The sequence below is a fragment of the Chaetodon auriga genome, chromosome 24, assembly GCF_051107435.1.
Source record: "Chaetodon auriga isolate fChaAug3 chromosome 24, fChaAug3.hap1, whole genome shotgun sequence".
In the NCBI taxonomy this organism is placed as follows: domain Eukaryota; kingdom Metazoa; phylum Chordata; class Actinopteri; order Chaetodontiformes; family Chaetodontidae; genus Chaetodon; species Chaetodon auriga.
The window spans coordinates 14,261,651-14,287,119 of NC_135097.1; the positions used below are offsets into that span (position 1 = coordinate 14,261,651).

General features: G+C 43.4%; 1 protein-coding gene across 8 annotated transcripts in view; it reads left to right on the forward strand.

Moving 5' to 3' along the window:
• The first annotated feature begins 919 nt into the window (after positions 1 to 919).
• The window catches only part of nrxn2b (neurexin 2b), a 623,496-nt gene continuing 598,946 nt past the window's right edge, over positions 920 to 25,469 (forward strand). For all 8 annotated transcript variants that reach the window (XM_076725432.1, XM_076725438.1, XM_076725436.1 and 5 more), the window contains exon 1: positions 920 to 1,242. The gene's annotated coding sequence lies outside the window, so the exon portion shown is untranslated. The remainder of the gene's footprint in view (positions 1,243 to 25,469) is intronic.

Sequence of the window (25,469 nt, forward strand, 5' to 3'; positions counted from 1 at the left end):
CTTACTCGGCTCCTTTTTAGTATAGAAGAAATCCAGTCCCTTTGTACTTAAATCCACCAAACTCTATATTCTCTTCTCTTTATATATATATAATATTGTTTACTCACCTCTTCAGTCACTCATAAATCTTTATGAGGGCAGTGTATGTGTGTATCCCAGTAAATAAGGATTATGTTGTCTTTGGAATAAAATGTGATCTCTTTTTCATGCTGATGTTTTCCCTTTATGATGATGATGATCAAATGAAGCTCATGGACCCACTGTTGTACATAATTGCCTGCAGAAATGTGACAGTCATTAGTAAATAGTAGCAGGCCAGTTGATAGTTATATCTTAATACAAATAAGTTTGTGGCTCATTAGTAATCGCTCCATTCTGACTCAGACAATGCAGTTTATATAATTAGGATCATGACATGTCATCTTTGAAATCATTACTGGAGGCAGCTGTGACCAGCCTTCACAATCAGCAAAATACAAACTCTGTATGTTGCACTTTGGGGAAATTCTGTAAATTTTTGCATGACTATAACAGATTTTTTTCCTTTGAATTTCATTCCCTTCTTAGATTTTTTTCTTGAAATCACTCACTAGATCATCTTGTTCCCTGGGTTATGTTTAATAATTACATTCACTTTCATCTTTGACCACCCTGTTTAAAAATGTCTAAAGTCCTCACTGCCTGTCAGATCATAGGAAAGTGGAGTATTTTGAGCAGCGCATCCCGCTCTGCCCTCCCGTCCCCCTCGCCCAGGGTGAGACAGCCTTCTCCAGCCGGAGCGGGGCGTGTCTCTGTGGGCGGCCTCCCCAGTGCGGTGCCGCTGCAACTGCTGCTGATGCCGCTGTGTTTCCTATTCGAGTGGATGCAGGTGGAGATGCGTCAAAACACCCAGAGACACCCAGCAGCAGCCATAAGAAACGCGGCGCCGGGACCTCCACAATAAAAGCCCCAGCGATACATATGAATGTAGGAGTTTTCATTTGAAAAGACGAATCAGAAGTTGCTTTGTCTGCCTTCTGGCTGGCTTGACAGCAGGGATGCAGGTGGAGCGACTCGGCCAGGACCGTTCACATCTGTCTTGAAGGAGAGAGGGGGGGAAGAAAACCTGCGTTCTGGTCTGCTCAACGCTCTGGATAAAAAAGAAACACAGAAGCGTAAATTGCATCCAGGCTATATCCAGGGATATTTACAAACCTCCCCAAGTCTGGAGAATAATATCGGAGGGATTGCCGCAAAACACAAGTAAGGACTTTTCTCCTCTTTGCTGTGACTGTATGCTTCTGTGGCTTTTCTTCTGGCTGTGAGGATTTGTCACTCTTTGCGAATGCTCTCCAAATGATGACAGGTGATACCGGGAATTAAAATACATATACACACTCACATAGTCTAATGAGCAATTGTTGGCTTTGTTTTGTTGAGAGGGAGCCAGCAGCAAACGATGCGTAATGGGTCAATATTTGGAGGAGATTTGGGAGGCGAGTGGATTTGAGGTCTGCTGTTTGTTTTCTGCGGCTCTGGGAGCAGACACGTTGAATCCGGTGTGGGGGAAATGATGGACATATATGTTTTGAAGCCACGCGTGACAGCGTGTGAATTGAGGAAGAAAAAAAAAAAAATCCCCAAATCACTCTGCACGGTGAAAGTCAGTTTTTATGCCTCTATGAGCTGTGGATGTGTTCACGCGATGTCCAGAAGACTTCTGAGGGGTTATTCTTACAGGTTCCGTCACTCATTCAGCTATTGTATTTTTTAATAGCTAAGAATAAAATAATAGCCTAAATTGTAGCAAGTGAGACATGCCGTGTATGATATTGATATTACATGTGGCCTAATTGTCACACACGCACACAGTCTGCTTACTTGTACACGTACTTCTCCTTCACTCCAAATCCCTGAATTGAACATTTGCTGGAATTTTACCCACTACAGAGTAGATTCGTGATTTATGGCGTCATCGGCTGCATTTATTATTATCTATCAACCATTTTTCATGAATTTACCATGAAACGCTACAATAAAATCTTTATGACACGGAAAATTAGGCCACCGGAGGGTATACTTTCTTTACTGAACAGCTGCATTACAATTGGCTCCTGAAAGGCAGAACGGCTGTGATCCGACACTCTGTGGTGTTTATGCTCCTCAGAAGTGTTTTCTCTAAGCCAACGCGGTCAGCGCAATGTGTTTTAAATACAAGCGTGTTCAGTGCGTGGATATTTGGGGCTCTATGTTGCGCCGACTATACTGCGACTGTATGCGACTCCTGCGCCACCGTGTCGCCAAACGCCCACTGGGGTGCGTAACGGTGTCTCTACATAAAATCCCCGAACCAGGGGATAAATAGCAAGTACTACAAATCGGTAGATCCTTGATTATGCGATACAAGTGGGGTTAGTTCCACTTACAATAATTAAACCGAGCTGGCGCTTCCGAGTTCATCGGCGCAGAGGCGGATGGCAAGGACGCGACCACAGAGAGGAGGAAAACAGACATCTCAAACGGAGAGTCCCTGTAAGTGCCAGTGGGGAGACTGACCGACTGTGTTTTTACTCCATAACCGTGGCATTTGTGTCACAATAAGTATGAAACCACTTCCTTGACATTTTTCACAGTATTTTCATCTTTCTTGCTGGAAAATGTGGCAAGGCGGTAACACATCTACAGGAAAATGGCAATAATACACTTTATATTTAATTTCAAAGCTGAATAATAGTGAGGAAAAAAATGTGTTCACATAGTGCTCACTGTAGTGAAGTTTGATGAATACAGAGAAGTGTCCCAGCTCTGATTGACTGACCTGAATTCATTGCTTGAAGGGGAAGAAGATGCAGCACAGTCAAGATGATTGGCTGAGCCACACACAGGAAGTGGTCGTGCTTATTGAGCCAGCTGTCTTCTTAATGCAAATGAATTCTAGAAATCAAGCATGGTGATGTGACTCATTTCCTGGTTGTGCGCTCAGGCCAGAAATGTGTGGACTCATGAAGCCAGGACAAAAGGTCACGCTGAAGGACTTCGCTGGCACTGGAGGTGTCAAAAATCTGTTTTTTCTCTACTTTTCTGCAGGCATTTTTATTGTCATTCAACCACCCTCACCAGTGTAACTTTTCCCAAGCACAATTTGGCATCCAGCTGTTGGCCAAAAAAAAAACTCACAAAAATGATTTCATCATCAGTTCAGTCTGACGACTATTTTGACAATGGCTTTGGAAATACTAAATAGCTTCTCCCCTTTATAACAATACACACTGAGCAGACACTGCCAGCAGAAAATGGGCCCATACATGATTCCACTTTTGTTCTCAGAGCTTTCAGTGCACTTCATGAAAGGTGCTTAACATTGCCTTTGTGGGTTGAGATGACTTATAATAATTGCAAATTCCCCTGCAATTTGAATAATTTCTCCAGACCTTTTCACTGTTTGTTATTCAGTGAGTGCAAAAAAGTGGATTTGAGGTCCTGTGCTTCTCTTTGTTTTCACTCATCCCTCTGACACGAGGCTTCCAACAACTTCCCTGAATACAAATCTCCAGCTTTTCAACTCAAATGCCATCATTCTGGGTCAACACACAATCAGCATGCCATTTGAACACTGCAGAAAAACAACACCTTTTCAAATGCATAATGTGACTTATTGTAAAGTGTCCACTATGTGGGCTTCTGTGGGTGTAATCTTTAGACCCAGATTGTTCGACTTTATCTCAGTGAATGAACTTGATGAAGGAGCTGGATCTCATGTGACTTATAAGATATTCAGTCTCATGCTGGGTATATTTAGGCCAGGCGCAGCCCTCGAAGCAGCTGTCAGATTGGAGGCATCAGTCAGAAACTCTATCTGTTCACAGGTCAGTGTTTTGAGCAGCTGTCATTTTCCCCTGACAGAGAGCTGAGGCACTGTCTTCTATCTCACCTCTATCAAAAATGGGCATTCACACCATCCCCACACCCCTCCCCGCCCTGCCGCGCCCCTCCAGTTTACCACCACGGAGACTGAGAGAGTGAAATTGGAAGAGAAGAGAATCAGAATGGGTAATCTTCCTGTAATCCCTCGCACGGCGGCAAAGAGAGCAATCTGCCTCATTAACTCACTCTTCTGCCGTTCACCGGCACTCATCCATCTTCCCGTTCATCCGTCCACCATTCACCTGCAGAGAGGGGGAGAAGAGAGGTTAAGGGGAGCTTAGGGGAGCTATAAAGAAGGCAGACACTTTAAGTTACATAAAAAGGGGGAGGGAATGCAATAGGAAAATGAAAGATTTCACCCTACTCCTCATCACGCCCTCCATTTTAGCTGTGGGGGCCATGATGAGGGAAGACATGCCCAGCCTGCTCTTTCTTCCGCCCTTCTAAAGCTTTTCTCCTTTGATTAAGCAGTAGCAGAGTAGATGTGGAAGAGCCTACGAATGAGAGATGGACCGAAGACCTGTCATTGTCCTGAGTGACTGCATGGATGGATTTGTGAGAGAAACAGAAGGAGCCGGTAGACAGAGAGAAACAGGAGGCAAGAGAGGATACAGCATGGCCTGTCGATCTGATCAGGTTACGACCTTCCCTCCTGTGTGGCCACGCTGATAGGATATCCATGTCTAAATTGGGACTAATATTAGTCAGTCTGGCAGGACATCCATTATTGAGGATCTCAAAGTTTCTACATTCTTGTCGTGCTGTTGGTGCAGAGGAAAAGGCACAAAACTGTCGTATGATGACACTAGTCGAGTTTAAAGCGCTGTGCTGCTTTTAGCAACTTGCCTTTGGTCTTTCTAATTGAGGAGAAGTGAGAGGCTTGGGTGCTGAAAATCCTGGATCTGTGCCACATACTCTACTGTATTCCACAAAGATTGGGTCATGAATTCATTCAGCAGAGCTTGTAAGTACATCTGAATCTTGGATGAGGATTTTTTTTTTTCTTCTCTCAAATAGTTGAAAGTATTGTAATCCCAGCCCCCTTTTTCATATCTGAGTAACCACCAAAAAGCAGGCACTGCCAATGAATTAATGAAGATGTTCTTTGTAGCCTCCAGTGAGAGCCTGATTTGAAATATTTGCATTACCATATTGCTCGCCTTTTAAGAGGCTCAAGCAAGATCCTTGATGCTACAGTCAAGCTGGAATTTCTAAAAGAGAATGGGGAAGTATCAATAATAGAGAAATAATACAGACATTTCAAGTCACTTTGTCATGTCTGCGTCTTGTCTCTTTTCGGCCTCACCTCGAATGTCATCTCCCTCAGGTGTTAAACCAAAGCAGAACTGAGAGAGCTCTTGGCCTGAGAGATTTTAAGGGCAGCTTCTGTTTCAGGTGTGGGACGTATCTCTTTAGCACCCGCCAGTGAGCTGTTTAACCTAAATTACTCCGGCACAAAGGCAGCTGCTGTTTCTCAGGTTTAAAAATATCACCCCAGACTCCCTACTTCCCCATTTGGAAGGGCATGTTCAGGACAAAACGAGCTGATGTAACCTCACTGTTGATGATGATGTATCATGTTCACCTGCAACCTGAAGATAGTCCTTCCACTCAGAGTCAGTAGTAAACAGTGGTGGCCTTTTGCACTACAGAGCTTGTTCTGAGCCACGTTTAGCTCATCATACATGAGCACCAAGACTGTCCCCATCTCGATCTCAATTGTACCCATCCATTCCAGGGTACGCTAACATGTGGTTAGCTGTGAAAGGATCTTATTTCAAAGTGGAGCAGGTTGCATAACAGGGATATGGGACACAAAAAACCCCACATAAGAGTTTTATGCTCATAATTGAAGAGTGGGTGTTAGTAACTAATCCTTATGCTGTGGGATATCAGTCATCCACACTATTTCTAGTTTTGCATAATCATGTAATTTGTTTGCATAACACTTGCATATCTAACTACTCAATAGCATTTGCTTCCAAAGACAAGTGCTGGACATTACCATCAGTCACTTTCTTGCTATTTGGACAGAACCTTATGCAATCAAATGCAAGCTAATCCATGATAAGCCTTTTTTCTTTTCCTCTCAGGGAATGTTTAATTAATTTGTCCTGTGGTCAACAAAGCATATTAGGAGGCTTTTCCCACTGAAATGATATACAATATTTTATAAGGTGCAGGAAATACGGAGAGTCCAAGGAAAGTTGAGAGTCACCGCTTCACATATAAACGTGCTTGTGTTCAGTGCAGTGATTTGTATGAGTCACACATGAGCTGTAGCTACGGCCATGGACATGCAGCCAGTAGAGCTTCCTCAGATGGCCTTTCAACACTTGTAGTGTTTCTGTTTATGTTTTTTCTTCTTTTGAACTCCTCCTCCCAACTCCTAAGCTGACTCTCAGCAGAGCACCTTGAAAAGCTCAAAGTATTGCTTTCATTCAAGTACCCTTAAGAGAATGGTTGCACTCCACCGCAGTTTATTCATCCCCTAGAAATCCATAAGGCCCTTGTTTGTCCTGTCATGGATGAATATATTTCCACAGATCCACCCCTGCTGCCAAATCAACACAAGATGTCCAAATTTGAGCTACACATGCAAAAAACTTTACAAGCTTACAACTCTACCTGCTACATTTTGGAATGTTGCTACTTCCATTACCAGAATGCACCATTACCAGAATGCACCTGTTCCTTACGCTCTATTCACTGGCTGAAATTAGGTCTGGATTGTCCCCCACCTGTAGAAAGGATGGGCTGAGCGTCAGGAGGCACTCGGGGGCTGATGGGGGTCATGATATTGAGATACTGTGTACTGCTGCAGCCGTGGCCACACTCAGCCTCAACACGACAGCACTTTCCCTGCCAGGCGATGGAGAGGGATGGCTATTCTACGTGCCACAATGGCCACTTCACTGCAGAGAGGGAAAGGCTTTGGCGGGGCACAATGGGTCCTTTTAGAGAGGTGCTGCTGCTGCTGCCGGGGCCTGCATTGGGTTTGTGCAGTCAGCGTACCTTCATCAGGCTTCTCTTGTCACTGATACGACGGCGCTCTGTTTGCAGACAGCCACAGGGCAGAGTGTGGGAATAGCCACCATTTATCCCATAGAACTCTCACGTTGAGCGCTCTCAGCAGCCAAGGACGTAGGTTGAGCAGGCAGGGTCAAACAATTACCCAGCACTATTCTCTCAGTTGTAATGAGCCAGGAATAGAGAAGCACAATTGAGCAATGACTGCTGACACCATTTTGTGATTCAAGGGAGTAACACTGAAATGAAATGGGCACTAAAATTCAATCACATTTAGCTTTATTGTGTTTTTATAGTTGTTATGTATCTTGCTATCTGTTTTTTGGGGGGTGTTTTTTCGTTTTTTTTGGTCATGGAAAATTGAATGTATGATAGCTACGGTGTTAATTTTTATTTGCGCCATATGCTGTGTTTCAAACTTTAGTTTTAATAGCTTCTCTAGTGTTGATGCAGATTTTGCCATTTTCCTGTTTGTCGGGGCAAATGAGGCCTGTGTCACATTTGTGCAGATCTGCCACTTCGGCTGCTGCTTTTGCAGTTTGAAGGGGAAAAGTAGAGACACGAATCCTGAATGTGTCAGAGTGATGGTAAGAGGAAAAGAGGGGAGGAGGAAGGAGAGAGGGGGAGAGCAGACTCCCAGACCATCCGTCCCTCCCTCCATCTTAGTCCAGCCGTTTCAATCCAACCATCCGTCCAGATAGCTTTAGTGAGACTTGCTGACTAACCGCTCTGATGCAGTACAGGCTTTTCTTTAGTCTTCTGGACCATGTCCCTCACCATACTTGAACATTTTTATCTGTTCAGTGCACAGAGCAGACTGTTGTGTAAGTTTTTCTCCCCCACTCTTTTTAGATTATGAATCAGGGAACCATTCAAAATGTATGCTTCTGATTCACAACCTAATGCGAGACGCCCATCCCCTACTAGTCTGATGCAGTACATATGCTACACAAAAAGTGATTACATTTCCAGTTTCGCCAGCAGTGATTTCTTAAACTAGAGCAACTGTTGAGATAGGATGAGCAGAAATAGCTATCATGGATCATATCTACCACCAAAAAAGGGAAGAAAAAGAATAGTGCCACCTGCAAAATCTGAACCATTATGAGCACAGAACACAGGATGTTACGTTATCGGACAGACTGGGTGAATCACCATCAAGAACACCACAGTTCCGACATCACAGATGCCAAGCTGTAGCATCGCTCGTTATACAACGTAGAATATTATTATAGCCAATACTAGTTGAATTAATCAGTGTTTTAGAGTTTAGTTGCAGTCTGAAGATGTCCAAAGCTACAGCTTTTGAAATGATGGCCCAGAGATGAAATAAGCCCAGATCTGATTGTTTTGGGATCAGAGCCACTCTTCCCATCAGTGGTGCTAATTGTGGGGGTTTAGCACTTACCAGGTTTCCAAATCTCTCTCTCTCTCTCTCTCTCTCTCTCTCTCTCTCTCTCTCTCTCTCTCTCTCTCTCACATCTCTCTCTCATTTGCTTTCTGTTTCTATGTCTCTCTTCCATTTCCGAAGGGAGCAGTCCAGGTTTTATCAGTGTTTTCCCTCTCTTCCAAGCTGTTGTGACACACCATTTGGCCTGGGCATTTGGGGGGCTGGCATGTATGGTGACTTGTGCCTCCCACTCCGCAGTGGGTCCATGGAATAACTCTGCAATTTGACATGGCCCCTGGTATACAGCAAGCTGTGGTGTGTGGGAGACAGGAAGGGTATGTGTGTGTGTGTGTGTGTGTCACAGATGGTATTAGCAACAGAGATGCTTGTGCCTGTTTTGACAGAGTGGATCCCTGGGAATGTATCAGGGATTTCCACCACTGCTGTGGCCTGTCGGTCAGTCACCCTTTTTCAGTTTTCTGATGTATTTTCTTGGGCTGAGTTAGCATGAAGCTGAAGACACCAATACCTGAATTTACAGAATAGACTATGATAAGATAATATAAGCAAAAACAGTGGCATAGAAGGATCAGAGATAGAAAGGATGCAGGATAAACAAAAAATCATCTGTTGTCTTTTTTATGAATAATCTACCAGTGCCATATGTTGAAATGCACTTATGAAATGCTGTTGCATAAAAAAGAACATTGAATTGCACAAGCCAAATATGGTTAATAAATACAGTGTTTGTACTATTGCACAGCTGAAAAAAACATACAACACAGTAAAAAAAATTGCACAAAATATAATGGATGTGAGCATATATTAGCATAAATAACAGTAGTGCAGAAAAACAGTCGGTTTGTGATGTTGAACTGGGAAACAACATCAACACAGTGCTACATTAAATGATGCTGGAGTTAAACAGTCTGACAGCTGTTGGAATGACCTGCGGTAGTATCTTACACAGTGGATGCAGCAGTCTGTTACTGAAAGAGCTGCATAAGCCCCCCACCATTTCATGCAGGGGGTGGGATGGATTGTCCATGATTGATGGCAGCTATCATCCTCCTCTCACCCACCTCCTCAATGCTGTCCAGAGGGTAATCCAGGACAGAGCCGGCTCTCCTGACCAGTTTGTTTAGTCTTTTTCTGTCCCTCTCAGAGCTTCCATAGCCCCAGCAGACCATTGCGTAGAAAACTGCAGATGCCACCACAGAGTCATAAAATGTTTTTAACAGTGTCCGACATACTCTAAAGGATGTCAGTCTTCTTAGCAGGTGGAGATGATTTTGGCCCTTCCTGTACAGGACATCTATGCTGTTTGTCCAGTCCAGTTTGTGGGTAAGATGAACACCAAGGTGTAAGCACTCGGTTCTTTGTTGGAAGCCCAAGAACAGTCCGAAGCAATCTTCAGTTCACAGTCAAAGTATTTATTGAGGTCACATATAAAGTAATACAGCGCTGGTCTCAGAAAGTCAGAGTTCCCTGAGGATCTCAGCCAAAATGAGCCCAGTTGTCATACAAAAGTTCACATTTATCATGTTGGGTTTGACCAACCCAGTACAATAATCAGATACACGTTACAGAATATAATTGGTCAAGGCGTGAATGCCAGATCTAAATGCAATAGACATCACAAAAAGAGAAGAGGAGACGAGACTGTCAACAGCCAGTGTGCCACCTGCCTTTTTGTTATGAGAAGTGGCTCTCACCAGCCATGTTATCCTTACAGCTCTAGGCTATGAAGGACATCCATGTAGGCTAAAGATCAGAGCATGAGAACACATGAAATGACCAAAAAGGGCCTGATCATTACAAAGGTATCTGCACTCGTTCACAATCTCAATGTCCAAGCCCTGGATGTTCACCAGCGTAATCCATGGGACATTCCTGCGGAAGTGTCTCACCACCTCCTTTGTCTTCCTCGCATTTATATGCAGATGGTTCAGTTCACACCAGCTGACCAAGTTGGTTATGACCTCCCTGTTCTCCAGCTCATTCCCCTGTTCAACGATGGCTGTATTATCTGAGAACTTCTGGATGTGTCAGCTGTCAGTGTTGTGTCTGAAGTCAGGTGTGTAGAGGATGAGGAGGAAAGGAGAGAGCATTGTCCCCTGTGGAGTCCCCGTCCTGCAAACACCCCATCAGACACGCAGCTGTGGAGCCTCACGTACTGTGGTCTGTTGGTGAGGTAGTTGATGGTCCACACAGCCAGGAGGTAGTCTACTCTGGCACCTTCAAGTATCCCCTTGAGCAGTGATGGCTGGATTGTGTTAAATGCACTAGACAAGTCAAGAGACATGACCCTCGCTGTGCTCCCAGTGTTCTCCAGGTGAGAAAAGGACCTGTGAAGCAGGGAGATGACTGCGTTTTTCACACCAATGCCTGGTCGATGTGTGAACTGTGGGGGGTTCAGCTTGCTGCAAGCCAGGTGACGGAGGAGGTTCAGTATAAACTCTTCACCTTCTTCTTCAGGTGAGAAGTTAAGGCTACCAACCTGAAGTAGCTGGGCTCTCTGGGATGCACAGTCTTTTGGGACTGGAACCACACAGGAAGTTTTCCACAGGGCTGGAACTCTCTCCAGACTGAGCCTCATGTTGAGGACATGTAGAACAACCGTGCAGAGCTGATCTGCACAGTCCCTTAGGAGTCTGGAGCAGATGCCATCCTTCATCTTCCTCACCTGATCTGCTTTTATGGAGAGGCTCCTCCTGTAGCTGTCCTTGCCTCTCCTTATCTCCCTTTTCAGCTGTGCACCCTCCTCAGCTCATTTTTGCCCCCTGATCTAAAGACACACTTCTTTTCATTCAGTGGGCACTGTACCTTCCTTGTAGGCACACTGTTTTCCACACAGAAGTTAATGTAGTCCATAATACAGGTTGTTAAAATGGCAATGTCCTCCCCATGTGGACTGCACAACACATCCCAGTCAGTGGTTTCAAACCAGCCCCTCAGTGCCATACTGGCCTCCTCTGGCCATCTTCTTACATACCTGAATGTTGGTGGTTGTTTATTCATAAAAGGTATTCATGCAGGGAGTGGATGAACCGGGTTGTGATCGGAATGGCCCAGTGGGGGGAGAGGTGAAGAACTGTAAGCATCCTTAGCATTTGCATACAGTAAGTCCAGTGTTCTATTGTCCCTGGTGTGGCATTTAACATACTGGGTGAAGGTGGGGGAGAGTGGAGGACAGGGAAGCGTGACTGAAATCTTCAGAGATGAGGAGGAGAGCCTGGTGATGCAATGTCTGCAGCTGTGAAACTACAGTGTGTGGGAGCTTGCATGTTGCTGCAGCATTGGCTGACGAGGGGATGTACACCGTTATTGTGATGACATGTGAGAACTCCGTTGAGAGATAACATGCCTGAATGCTAACAGCTAGCAGCTATACATCCCCCCTACTGCACTTCGTCACACGACAAACACACACCAAGACAAAGAAAAATGGTCTAAGCTGCTGTAACTATCTGCCACTCATGCGACGCCATCGTTAAGGCTAAACTTCTACCTCAGAATTTTACCTCAAATATTTACATTTGATGTATATACTCACTCAGTGCCACTTTCAGCCAGTTGAAATGCAACAAGACAAATGCCTATTTAAAATGAAAAATAAACAAGGTTAATTTGTATAAGAACACACAAGCGTATTCAAGATAACCCTCACAGAACAAATATCATAGCAGAAATACTGTTGGGTGGTAATGTCCATGATACAGTAAGAGGAAAGATCAATATCATCACAGTGAATGGCTTCCAGGCTGACAGAGAATCAGAGAAAGATACCAACATAGAAAATAAGAAAAAGGGGGAAGAGAGATAGAAAAAAAGACAAACACAGGCAGATCATAGGAGCCCAGCAGACCTCCGAGGTCTTCCAAGACACAGATGCTGTGTTGAAAAGTCTGCCCCACCAAAGCCCTATCAAACTTTCTCAGAGCATTATCGATCGAAAGCTCTCTCTGTTGCCAAGCCATTTTCTCCAAGGATGCTGCTATCTGCAAGCGGGCACTTTGCTCCAGTTACCCACTATTCACTCGCTAACCCTGCTCTGCCATCAGCCATGAATCTATAAGACTTAGTCACACCTGTGTGGCCTGGAGCAAGTCACCGAGGAGAGAGAGTGAGTGTGTTGTTCTCTCCTCTAACATTAACATCTCCATCTTCTCCCTCGATTATCCTTTTTGTGTTCTCAGGGAGGGAAGAAACAGGAATGAAGTGGCTCCATTCTCACAGTACAGTGGTTTCTTTTCACGATTTCCATCGACTTCATCAGAAATTGGCAAAATGATCACATCAGCACTTTCAAAACCATCCATTATTAATGGCAGAAAACATCATTGGTCTCCTGATGATGTCTGAATACATTTAATAGGAATGTGAGATTGGATATTCCTGTTGGGATATCTTATTCTTTCAACATTCTGGCTGCATTAATATTAATATTAACATCACCAGTGCTTGCTCCAGAGAAGCGGCCATATAAATTAATACCACACCTTTACTGTATATATATATAGGTATACAAGGCCATGCTATACCTCACAGGCTCAGTTTGTGCTATGACATTTAAGTCAGGAAAACAAACCTCCAAGTGACTGAGCCCTACAGATGTGTCCCGGGACAATCAGCAAAATATGGTGAGTGCAAAGATGATGATATGAATCGCAACCTCTTGAAATCCAGAAAACCCTGTGAACAACTATTTAAACATTGTCAAATGAATCACAGATATAAATGAAAGAAAACCCCCCACATTTTTGTTAACGCACCTTGTTTTACATTTCATGAATAGTTGGAAATCTGAAGTATTTCAGACCAGCTGTCATGTTTTTTACTGTTTGAAATTCGGAAGCTAAAACCAGCTGGAGCCCCATTAATCCTGTATGCATCCAGTCAGTTGTAGAGTGCATTTACATTGATATCTGAGTGAAGGAGAGAGCTGAAAATCAGCCTACTTGAAAAGTAAATTCCTGGCTCAAGGCTCAAACCTTGTCAGGCCACAATGGATGAAGTGGAAACAAAAAGAAGATTCTCAACACAGCCTCGTTTGCCAATTTCATGCATCTGTAAAGACAAACCTAACCCATACCCAGACATCAAATATCTTTCCACACTATCATTCATTTATCTGCTGTATCTTTGTTCATATCTCCGCTATCCACCTGCAGTTAAATGTTGAGTGTCAGCTCTGAGAATTTCAGTGACCTTCCTTGATGTCATTAAGTGCTTCTGGCACATTCCACAGTGCATTGCCACCTCCAGCCTCTCTGGTTCAGAGCAGGAGAGCTGAACCAGAAACAATGGGTGCAAGATGCACTGTGGGATAGGCTGCGAGGACTCCATGGCCATCAAGCAAGGAAATGCTTTGTGCACACAGTCCTTTGGCACACTTCAGCACCACATACTTCACAGACAGCTCCTAGCACTGCCACTGTATTGTGGACTGCTGTCAGTTCAGCACAATGGAGAGATCCCTACCTGCATGCGTTGTTTCGTCTTCTCCCACACCGGTCTGTCAGTCTCACATAGCCAGGTTAGTCATCCAACCTTGTGTTTAACACTTACTTTCCTATTGCACAAATATGTCTTACTTTTAACTGTACATGTTCAGGATTTAGCCACCGTTTTTTTGAGTCAAAACATTTAACGTTTTTAGGTAATTTGCTCCCTCTAACTGCAAAACATAGTGTCTAACAGAATAGCAGGTAGATGTTAGTTGAGCGTAGATATCAATAATGAATTAAATTTAGACTTTTAATTGTGCTACAAAACTCTCAAAATCGATTGACCCAGTGTAAACCATTGCCCTCATATTTCATCATTGCAGCTCTGGAGAACATGAAACCAACTTTTTAAATAGAAATCTTTTTACACAGTCGATACACAGTACAATATTAATGGAAAGTTAAGTATGTGCGCCGTGTTCTGCTGTGCTGCTGAGCCTTTTTATTTGCACATTTACACTTCCAGGAGCCCTCTTTAGCCATGGTTTCTTTTCACTGTTGCTCAAACTGAATCACCATTATGTTTCTGATTCATGAAATATAAGAGCACTGTTGATATTGATTCTAAATTTGCTTTCCCATATATACTTTGATATTCTTGGTTATTTAACATCTTGAAAATGATGTAAGTATGTAACAAGGGCAGACGTATTTGTAATATGTTACATATATTGTTGCACCATTTCTATTATCACTATTTTTGTAATTGCTACTGTTTCTACTGTACTGATTCTAATTCCTGGAGTTCTTGGGAGGTGGTCCATTTTGTCTGTAAACAAGAATATTCAGTCAGCAGCCCTCTTCATAGCAGCAGGGAAATTCAATTGCATCGTATCAAAGATATAAATAAACAGTCTGACAGTGGCTTACTCCGTGCATGCGAATGTAACAAGTGCTGAGAGGGGAACCGTGCTGTTGATTCATTACCTTGGACAGTTCCTCTGCTCAGCCCACTCTGCCTGCACTCCCCCTCCAATCCAGCCATTGTTTCTGGGGGAGTGAGAGGGTTTCAGCACCTTGGATAGCTCCAGAACTTGGACTGCTGCTCACTCTGCCTCTGTAATTTTTTTTCTACTGTAACACAGAGGAGCTGTCCATTCAGGGCCCACTTCTACACACTTTGCAGCACAGTTGTCACTTTCTGTGTGTGTATGTGTATGTGTGTGTGTACGTACCATATACAAGGTGTGCACTCTGAGTTTGTTGTAGGTAGAGCTCCCTGGACAGCTCCCTGCAGAAGGACTGCTGCTCTGGCTTTTTATGATGGATTAGAGGTGTGTATGTTTGTGTATTGGTGTGTGTGTGTGTGTGTGTGTGTGTGTGTGTGTGTGTGTGTGTGTGTTCAGGGGGACTTGAACTGAGCACATTTGAACTATGCTCCAATCTTTTTCTCCCTCTCTGCCTCCACCTTTCTGTCTCCTTCTCTCTCTAATTGTTAGCCCGCTTTGGCCCTGTCATTGTTTACCTTCCTGACAGTGCTTATACTTTTACTCACTGCTGTTGCAGAAATTAATGGCAGCTCTCAGGAAGTAAACAACCATGAAACGACCCAGTCAGGCCCATTTCTAAATACAACTGTTGTTTGTATGTGTGTGTGTGTGTGTGTGTGTGTATGTGTGTGTATGTGTGTGTGTGTGTGTGTTTGGCTAGTGGTTGCTTGAGCTGCCGTTTTTATTAATTATTGACTTGTGTGAAGCCAGTAGGAAGGGCTTGCGGGCCTTGTGGGATAACACTACTATGATTATGTGTGATTTACAGCCTCAGTCCCCCTAGTGATGACTGTGCAGGACTTTCTCCTCTCCCTCCACTTCTTCCCACTACCGTTCTCTTTTCTCCCTCACCGTGCTCTTGCTTTGCATCTAGCATTGCTTTAAAAAAAGCAAAAAAAAAAGCAAGCCAGACTTGAGACCAGCATAATAGAGGCTTAGGGTGAGAACTGCTGACTGGGGCCCTTTGATGTTTGGGCTGCAGGTTTTTGCATCAGGTCATGGTGTAAATGTAGTGATGAGGTCATGGAGTGTTAAGCCCAAGCCTCTTAGTGCACTTAAGGTAGCTGCGTAATATCTATGTAAGCTCTTTTGAAGCGCATAAATTTTTTCTGATGGCACATGCAACGTTTTTCAGTGAAGGAAATACCATAGTGATTTATGGAGTATCATAGGATACTCAGTTGTGCTTGCTGTGCAATTGCAGTACAGCACCATGTGCCTGTGTGTATCAGTGTGCAGGACTACATCTGAGGAGGTTAGACTATATCAAATTAGAAATTTGTGTTTTAAGTATTCATCATGCAGGATTCAATACATTTTGCACAACAGCTTCATCAACAATCTCAGCAATACCTATTTCAGCAAGTATGCTGTATCCTTTAGAGTACCTACATGTCCTTTGAGAGAAAGTTTTATGTATATGTATGTGAATGCATATGTATATCCCTATATGTGTATACATTTTGTGCATACGTGTGCCTTGTTGATGTCCCCCGGCACCACCTGTGACCTAGGGAAGGGTAAAGTCAGTGTGCTGATGTGGCAGCTGATGCCTTTCCCAGTCCTACAGATGGTCCTAATAGGCCACTGCACGGCACAGGGACAGCTGCTGGGTGTCACAGCGGTGAGAGGGGGTGAGAAGGCAAGGGAGCATTTAAGGTGTTATTTAGTGTATATTTGTGTTTGTGCTTTGTGTACTAATAAATGCAAACTGTCTCATTATCTGCTTCTTCTCTTTCTTATTTTAGCACTTCATGCACCAATGTGCAGCTACACACTATACAAAGAGCAAAGTGCAGTCACAAAACAATGTTAGTTTGGACTTGTAAGTTGAGTCAGAGGGAAAGGACAGGTAAATAGTTGGGAGATAACGTAAAGCTGAAAGAGAAGTGATGACAATAAAAAGAAATGAGGAGAGAATGGGGCAAGATAATGGGAGTGATTTTTGGAAGAGGAGGAGAGATGATTTGGTAAGACAAAGGAAGGAATGAAAGGGGAGCAAGAGGGGGGAGAGAGAAAAATGTTCCTCTTTCCACTTAACGCAGTAAGAGTCTACCAGAAAAAGAGACAGACAGAGACAGAGAGGAAATGAGGTTGGGAGAGGGTGCAGAGAGCAACCTGTGGTTTGACATTGGCTCACCTTGGCTGTCAGTCGGTCAGGAGGAGGGGTTATCTGTCTCCCTCGTTACACTCCCCGCTGCTTTAATGAATTTACTGAGGCCCTGGGAATGGCTAATGCACTTGTTTATGGAGGTAGGAAAACAGGTGGCTGCAAAATTCACCTCTAGCAGTCGTTTCCTGGGGGGAACCAAATAGTCCTGCAGGCTGCGGCTCATGTGCAATTTGCTTACCATTTTGTAGGTTTGAATCCAAATCATGACCTTTGGTATGTGTCCCCTGAGCTCGCTCGCCCAACCCATACACGGTTTCATACAGTGCTTGAGGAAGCCCAATTTTCTGTTATTTCTGTAAGAATTTCCAGCCCCAAAAATCACAGGTCAGTGAAGAGAAAGGTCCCATGGTAATACTAATACCCAAATGAATCCCATATGTGGGTTGAGGCTTTCCTTTCCGCTCTGCCTGCCTGCCTCCTCTGCTGGCCTATTGCTCCCAAACCATCCCATCCTTCATTCATATGCTCCACCGACTGCTGCGTCAAATAGGCAGCCCCTGAACTCAGGGGAAGTATCCATAGAGAGATGGGATGGTGAGCTGCAGGGTGTGGGGACAGTTGGTCCGTTGTGGGAAGTGATGTGGAGGAGAATGCAGCTATCATCCATTCCTATTAGGGGAAGGGAGAGAGGAAGGAGAGCCAGTAGGGAGAGACGGGAAAGAGACAGTTAGTCACAAGATGCCAAGAGGGCATGCAATATGCATCTAGATGGGAAAGAACATATAACTGATTATATTCACTCATTCATATTTGTCATATTCATGCCAAGGCAGAGTGGTAAGAATAGTGAGCACAAACAGAAGAAGAGAGAAAAACAGGGACTAAATATCGAGATAGAGACCTTTATCTCCTGTGCAGTGTTAAATGATGAACATGTTTCAGCTTACTGCAGAACATGCCTCTCTCAACCCTTTGGGCCTTTACTTGCCTGTGACTCCTGGGAAGGGGAGGAGTGGAAGGAGTAGAGGACTGGGTATGTCAGAGTTGGCTGTAGGCTGCTTGCCTGACTGAAATTGCTGAGAGATCTGGCTTGCTTGCTGGTTAGCTTTGCTCAGTTCAGCATAAAAAAAGGCATGTAACCAATTTCTGATTTCATTGTTAGTCTTTGCAAATGTTTCTCTTTATCACAGTGAAGCACTTAGAGTATTCAAGTTGAACGATTAAACTGACAAGATTGACTGATAGCATGGCATTGCCAGAGGATGACTAAGAATACAGCAGAGTTGCAGAATTATTGACAGATTTCTCTCTCTGCCAGGTATCTGTATTCAGTATGTTAGTGTGCGACTGGGAGTGAAATAGAGAAAATTTTCATCTCTTTAGTGGCCATGAGCATCCACTGAAAACCATATTTCAATCCAGCAATTAGTTTTTTTAGTTATTACATAAAAATGAAAAAATTTGACCTGAACTTTTCAATAGAGGGAAGTTATTGGAGTGTTAGAGTGGGTTCAATCATGAGAGGCATGAATGTGCATCTAAAAGTCTATGAAAATATGTGCAATTGCTTCATGTTCCTTTGTACAAGTGAAAAGCTTTATATAATGTTAGATAACTCTAGTCTGGCATCCAGAGACTAAGTGGGATGAAGGATCAGCAATGTGTACCAGTACAGGCCAGACCCATTCAAAAAGAGAGTTGTGCCACTTTCATACACTTCTGTTGTAATTGGAAAAGGCAGAGGCAGCACCTGTTGTGGGAAACGTTCCAAACGCTGAATAGTTCCAGCATTGTACCCCATTCATTTTCAGTGTTTCCCAAGCGTACGTGCTGCTAAGTTGACCTCTGATGAATGTGGTATTTTATGTAGCCAGCTTTAGTTAATGTTGATCGTAAAACAATGGATTATATTCTGAGTGTAGTGAGCTGACATAAGCAGCACTATGCTAACCACCACAATCAGATGTTGTTTGGCCCACATCGACCTCATCCATGACCGGGTTTCAGCCCTGTTCTTGCCTGATGGCATAGTATTCCAGTGAAAAGGGACTTGCCATAAATGCAGCTGGATGAAGAATGCTATGGCTGTTTTAAACACTTGTACACTTGTATGCCTTTCTTGGCCTACTTTCTGCAATCTGTCTCTCCTGAATTTCTTTGGAGACTGCCTGTGCAAGGACAAACTATCCTCTCCCTGGACATATTACAATATATAGTAAAATGTTTTATGTATGTTGATATAGACTAAACTTGTTTCTTGTCTTAAATTGATTAGCTGCTGATATTGATAATTGATATTCACTTTATGCCATTAAGATAACATTAGGACGTGAGCTACGTCAACCACGTGACTGCGTGGCACGCGATCGCTGTGTGTCGCAGTTCTCATTTTCAACGGGTCCTGTGCAGTCATTCCCCCACCTGGCGTCTGGAGACGGTGGTTGCCGCGGTCAAGTTTGGCTCGTTCGGGGGTGCTGAGAAGAGGACACAAAGAACGTCAACGAAGATAAACTATGGAGGAGAAAGCAGTTAAGAGTTTTGAAATAAAAAGGTGAACAGCACAGGTGCGAAATGTTGGGCGTTGAAGCAGAGCCCAAACTGCTAGCTTAAATTGTTTGACGAGGGAGCGCGAGCAACGCGGTGTTTGTAAACATGGAGGCGGAGGACATTGAAAGTGCAGCACGTCAGACTGGTGAGTGTTTCTTTTATTCAGTCGTCTGTTGTATGCAGTAAAACAACAAACAAGCGTGTTTTTATAGTGCTTTACAACTTTGGAGTTGTTGTGGAAAAACAGGATGTTTTTAGCGTAATGGCGCGAATTTGGCCATTGCGGGCCGACCTAATTGACGCAGGTGTTTTCAACCATGGCTAATTAAACCTCTGCGCAGGTTGAGAGACAGTGGAGTTATACGGGTAATTAGGAGTTCATCAAACCACATGTAAATCCTATCTACAATTTCTTACAATTTTTTACAATTTCTTTATTTTTATTTTTATTTAAAAATTCTCATTCTTTTGTATATATTCTGATGTTGTTTCTAATTTGCATGCGCTTCTTAAATTAATCTGCTCTACTGATGCTGCTGTAATCTGGAATTTCCCCTCGCGGGACAAATAAAGGAATATTGAATTGAATTGAAGAAGATAAAAATGTCAAGAAGTTGGGTAAAAATAAATATTAACAGCAGAATGAGGCCTAGGCCGGTAAAGCAGTCAGTGTGCATCCTTACAGTCCTGAGAAGAGGTCTGTCAGTATTATAAAGTCAGTCGTAACCTGCAATGGGCTTCACTTTCATGCCAGTAGCTATTTTGTAAGGTGTCATGGTTTATGGCTGGCAGATGATATCTGTTGATATTGAAATGTCTAATGATTCTGCTCTGACACCCTCATTGAGTCCCAGTGAGATAGATAGATAATCAAAAAACAGCATTTTGTCGTAACAAGGTGTGGAAGGTCTGAAATAACTGTTCCAGACAATAAGTGATGAGGGGCAAGCCACTTCTCAGGGTAAATTATGGCTTTAGATCTGAGGTGAGAGAGCATTTGGAGTTACTGCATAAAAGACACGGCAGGGTTTTGAGAGCTTTTTCACTGCCTCAGACCTCATGGCTCAGCTGTGGTGGCTCATCAGTGATGTCATGACTGGACAAGCAACATCTTAAACATAAAACATGGCCAGCGGTGCTGAAAGGTCAATCATCTCTGGATGCACGCTTCATTTGTTTCCTCGCTGAAGTCGTGGTCATCTTACTCAGGTGTGTGTGTTTGTGCAGCTGTATGCCTGTGTCTTAGTTGGCACCACATTAATGCTCCTAGGGGTTTCTGTGTGTCAGCGTGTCCAAAAGTATATGTGCTCATATTTGTGTGAGTAAAGGTGTATGTGTGTAAGTATGAGCGGATGTAAGGGGGTATTCATAGATCCTAGCCTGTGGGCAGGAAACATCATCTTTTCTTGTTTACTAAGAAGGGATGTCTCAGAGTGTAGCCTGCCTTTGCCAGAGCTTCTGCCCATTGGTATGTGAGGGCTTTATAATTCAATAATTGAATTAGCCCAGGCCTTATGGCCTAATGTTGGAGGCATGCTGAGTTCCAACACAACACTGCTTGCTCATTATTTGTGAAAGGAGGTCAGGAAGAATTGCATGCGGAAGTGTGCGTACTTGTTCAAGATGGGGTAGACATGGGATGACGTGTGTATGTTTGTGGGAGAAAAATTGGATATTTGTGCTTTTTGTGATCAAAATCCATCCACTTTCCTATTCCACAGGGTTACCTCGTCCTGCTCCTGTACCACATGTGGCGTGTGTGTATGTGTGTGATGGGTCTATCTGGCTGCTAGATTTATGCCCATGCTCTGGATGTGGCGATGATTGCTTCATCATCAGGCCCTGTGTAAATCTAGGAATGTTTAACGGCTGTCGGACACGTCCATCAATCAGAGCTCTTGGGGCACTTAGGGAGCTTGAAAACTGGTGTGTTTTATTCAGCAGAGAGTAGCTGTGTTTTTTGACATGTGAAGATATTGTGTTGATTCTCAATCAGTTTTGTAATTAGCACCAATTCATATCAGTATGTCAGCACAGACCAGTGTGCATGAACACACTCGTTCTCCCTGTCTCTCTCCCTCCCTCCCTATTTCTCTCCCTCCCTCTGTCACATACGCACACACACACGCACACGCACACACTCTCTCTCACACACACACACACACACACACACACACACACACACACACACGTGCTCAGCAGTTGCCCGCAGGTGCTGGCTACAGCTGAAAATGCTGGGGCACAATCATTTATTTCAATCGGCCTTCTGTCAGTTTAGCATAGTTTAGCATAGCCACCTGAGGATTGAAGAAATATGCATATTTGCCAAAGCTGAGATATCAGCTAAACAGCACTTTGCCTCCCCTGATCAACTGTGTGTGCTGCATTACATCACTCTTGAGATAATATACTACAGCCCACCCATCTAATTCCCTTACAGTTCCATTCAGCTGCATTTTTTGTTCTTATAGACATCTCTTCTGTGCTGCTGGATGTGTCAGGAAATCTGCGCATTTGCATGCCTCTGCTTATGCATTTACGTACTGGCTGCTTTCACAAGCTGTCTTTTTTGCATTCCAACCTAGCGGCGGATCACACAAAATATGCTTAAGACACATTTCTGCCTCACACAATGCAGCCGCAGTAATATGTTCACTTCTAATGGCCTACAATCGGTTTGGTAGACCGGGGTATGAAACGACGGTGCTGTGGAGGATGTCTGCGTGTATAATGAGGATTAAATCAAAGATGGGTCGGGAGCATTTCCGAGTACAGTGTCGAGACACTGCTGTGGTTTGGGTTTTAGTGCAGACACACTTGTACACTAAGGAGGCCAAGCATTTAAAGCCCCATGGCATAGCAGACAAATGCATGTGTAAGATGTCAGTGTGCATAATTTAGCACCAACAGGCCGCCTTGTTGGTCATGTGCTTAGCTGCGTGAATTGGATGTTTGCAGTTGTTATCAAGTGAGAGTTCACGCAAATGGAATGAATCTGCATGAGTATCTTAATCTAACCTGTGGATTGCAAATGAAAGTGTGGTATGTGAGATATATAACAGCCAGGCCATTGAAAGAGTGAATAGGCTTAATGAAAAGTATAAACATGAAGCATTTAACTGTGCATTTGATGATTTACTGCACAACTGTGATTTCTAATGAGGACCACGGCTCTTAAAAAGAAAGTTGAACGGTAAAGGTATTATGGAAGCTGTACCTGTGTAGTATATTTCATCAGACATATCCAGCAAAACATTCCCACCCCACCACACCTTGGTTACGATGTTGAAGCTGTTATACTGCACTACCTTTAAGCCATCTTCTACAATTTTAATGACGACACATTCATTTAGGTGTGTTAACAAAGAGGAATAATGGCGCTTGACTGGAGAGAGAAGGAGGATGACGAGGATGTGAATGGGAAGAGGAAGTGGATGGAAAGGGAGGAAAAATTGGCGAGACAGGAGGTTGGAGCCTCATTGTCAGAGGGGCCATGTAAAGTGGAGCTTAAATTCACTGTGGAAACTCTGACTTCCACAGAGGCACTCTGTGTTAGTGAGTCCTGCAGGAGAGACAGGCAAAGAAAATTGCTATCATTTGATATTCAAATAATATTCAAATATTCAAATAAAAAGCTTGTGCTTTACGGTCCCTCTGGCTTTCTCTCAACAACCGGCCTGTCTAGTCTTCCCTCTCCTCTTTTCTTCCTCTGGTTTCTCTGACTGTCTGTTGTGTATCTCCTCCCCCACTGAGCATGTTGTAAAACTCTTATTTCAAGGCAAATGCAGCTTGAGGGGCATTTCGACTCTCACGGGCAGCAGCTTGTTTAATTTTGGTGCATCCAGCAGTGGGGACTATACAGTCTGTGTCTGTTTGTCCCTCTGTCTATGTAGCTAGTTTTCTTTTCACATTCATCTTTCTCTTTCCAGTTCAACTCAATTCAATTTTCTCTGTTTTTGCCATGAATGTTTGATGAATACTGCCAGAGCGCTTCTAAACACAACTAAATAAAATAAAAATAAATTACTCACAACAATAAACATCTGTTCCATTTATGTGACTGTGTGTTTGTGAATGTGTGTAGGAGTGTTAATGAAGGAGCTGGGATGCCATATAGTCATTCTACAATCAATCAATTATTGTGTAGTGTGTGTGTCTGTGTGTGGTCAGGCATTATTTTTATATATATATATAATGAAAAAAATTGTATCATTAGCATTCAAATAATGGGTCCAAGTAAACCAGACACACAGCTAGCACAGGCTGTCTTTCTCCTCTCTGGGTTGCGTCACCCACAGTTTGGCACTGTTTGGTTTGGCAAATGACTGATCTGTTTATGTGATCTGCAGTGAGTCATAATGGCCGCCTGCCGCTTGTGCGACATGTCCCTCCCTGTGTGGTGTTCCCGGGGACATTCATCAAATGCCTAATGGCCAAAAACAGGGGCCAGACCACACTCTCCTCGAGACTTGTGGTTTTAGCCAACATGTTAACGTTTGCAGATGGAAAGAAGATGGAAGACCAATTAGAATCCAATAAGTCCCTATTTGTGACATTGGCATGTACCTTTTACCAACTGATTTGCATATTACTGCTGAGATGAAGAAACCTTCCACAATATTTGTCCTTATTTTTGTATTTTGACTTAATATGAAGGATTTATCAAAAATCTATTGTTATGAAACCAAGTTTTTTTTTTTTCCCCGCAAAGTTTAAGGTTTAGCCAGCAACAAAAATCCAAGTAATCTTTGAAGTAGGAAATGATTTATTAAATTTGTTTCAGAGTGAATTATGAAAAGTTGTGTGCCTGGTGGTGTATGCCAGAGAAGATGCAGTTAATTAATGTATGGCATACTGCTGTGTTATTCTTGAACATGGTTGCAAGACAGATGGCAATATTTGTGTAGACGGTGATCTCAGGTGGGATTCAGCATGTCCATCTAAGTGAAACGTGTCACTGTCATCTCTCAGCTCAGTTTCTTGGCAGTTTTCTGTTCATTCCTTGTGATATTACTGGTGTGATAGAATTAAAGCAGTGTTTTACAAGCAGCAACTATGGTAAAGGCAGTTATAAAGTAGCTGATATCACCACATCTGCACAATGCTTGACACCGAGCCTGAATTTGAGTGGCAGTTCAATTTTAATCACCCCTTATCAGCAGTGATCATCTAGGTAAACAGTGCACAGGGACGGGATAATTAATCATCAGTCCCTCATCCTCAATTAGCCGACTATTGGAGAAGTGGAAGGGAATATTCCAATCGCCGAGCTGCTATAAACGCGGCATGTTGATGACACATCATAGTTAAAGACTTCCACCGTCCCAGGATCTAATAGGCAACATCTTGTTAGCAGTCCCTCAGCGGTTAGACAGGCTGAGAGCTGAGATGTGAGCAACGAGAAAGAGAGAGGGAAGAGAAGTGATGGCAGGAGAAATAGAATATTTGCATCACATAAATTGATATTTGTTTTTCTCTGTGCAGATTTGACTGTATGGTGTGTGTGTGGTTGTGCACTTAAGTTGCTTTTCCATCAGTGGCAAAAACGTATGAATCAATATGGTTTGACTGCTGTGAGGAAGTGACTGCACTGCATCAGCATTTTCAGACTGAAAACAGTGGCACCACTCCCTCAAATCATTCATTCAATGAATTGATCAATCAGTGGTGCTACAGTAAAGCCATTAGCTTCAGTAACCTTTTAAATCAGTTTAATGAGCTCTGTGTGTGTCACTGCAGTGACTGAGGTAATGCAAGGCTAGTCAGAATGCATGGTGACATCATATGATTTACCAGAAAATTATTTGGCCTGCTCAGACCATTCTGACGACTTCGATGTTTGATTATCCTGTTTCAGTATGACTGACATGGACCACAGACTCTTATTCACAGAGGCAGTTGGACCCGTCAGATGTAAGTCAATGAACTTTCAGTCTTGTTCTCCCAGACTAAAACGTCACCCATCACATCATAGCCTATTGATAAAA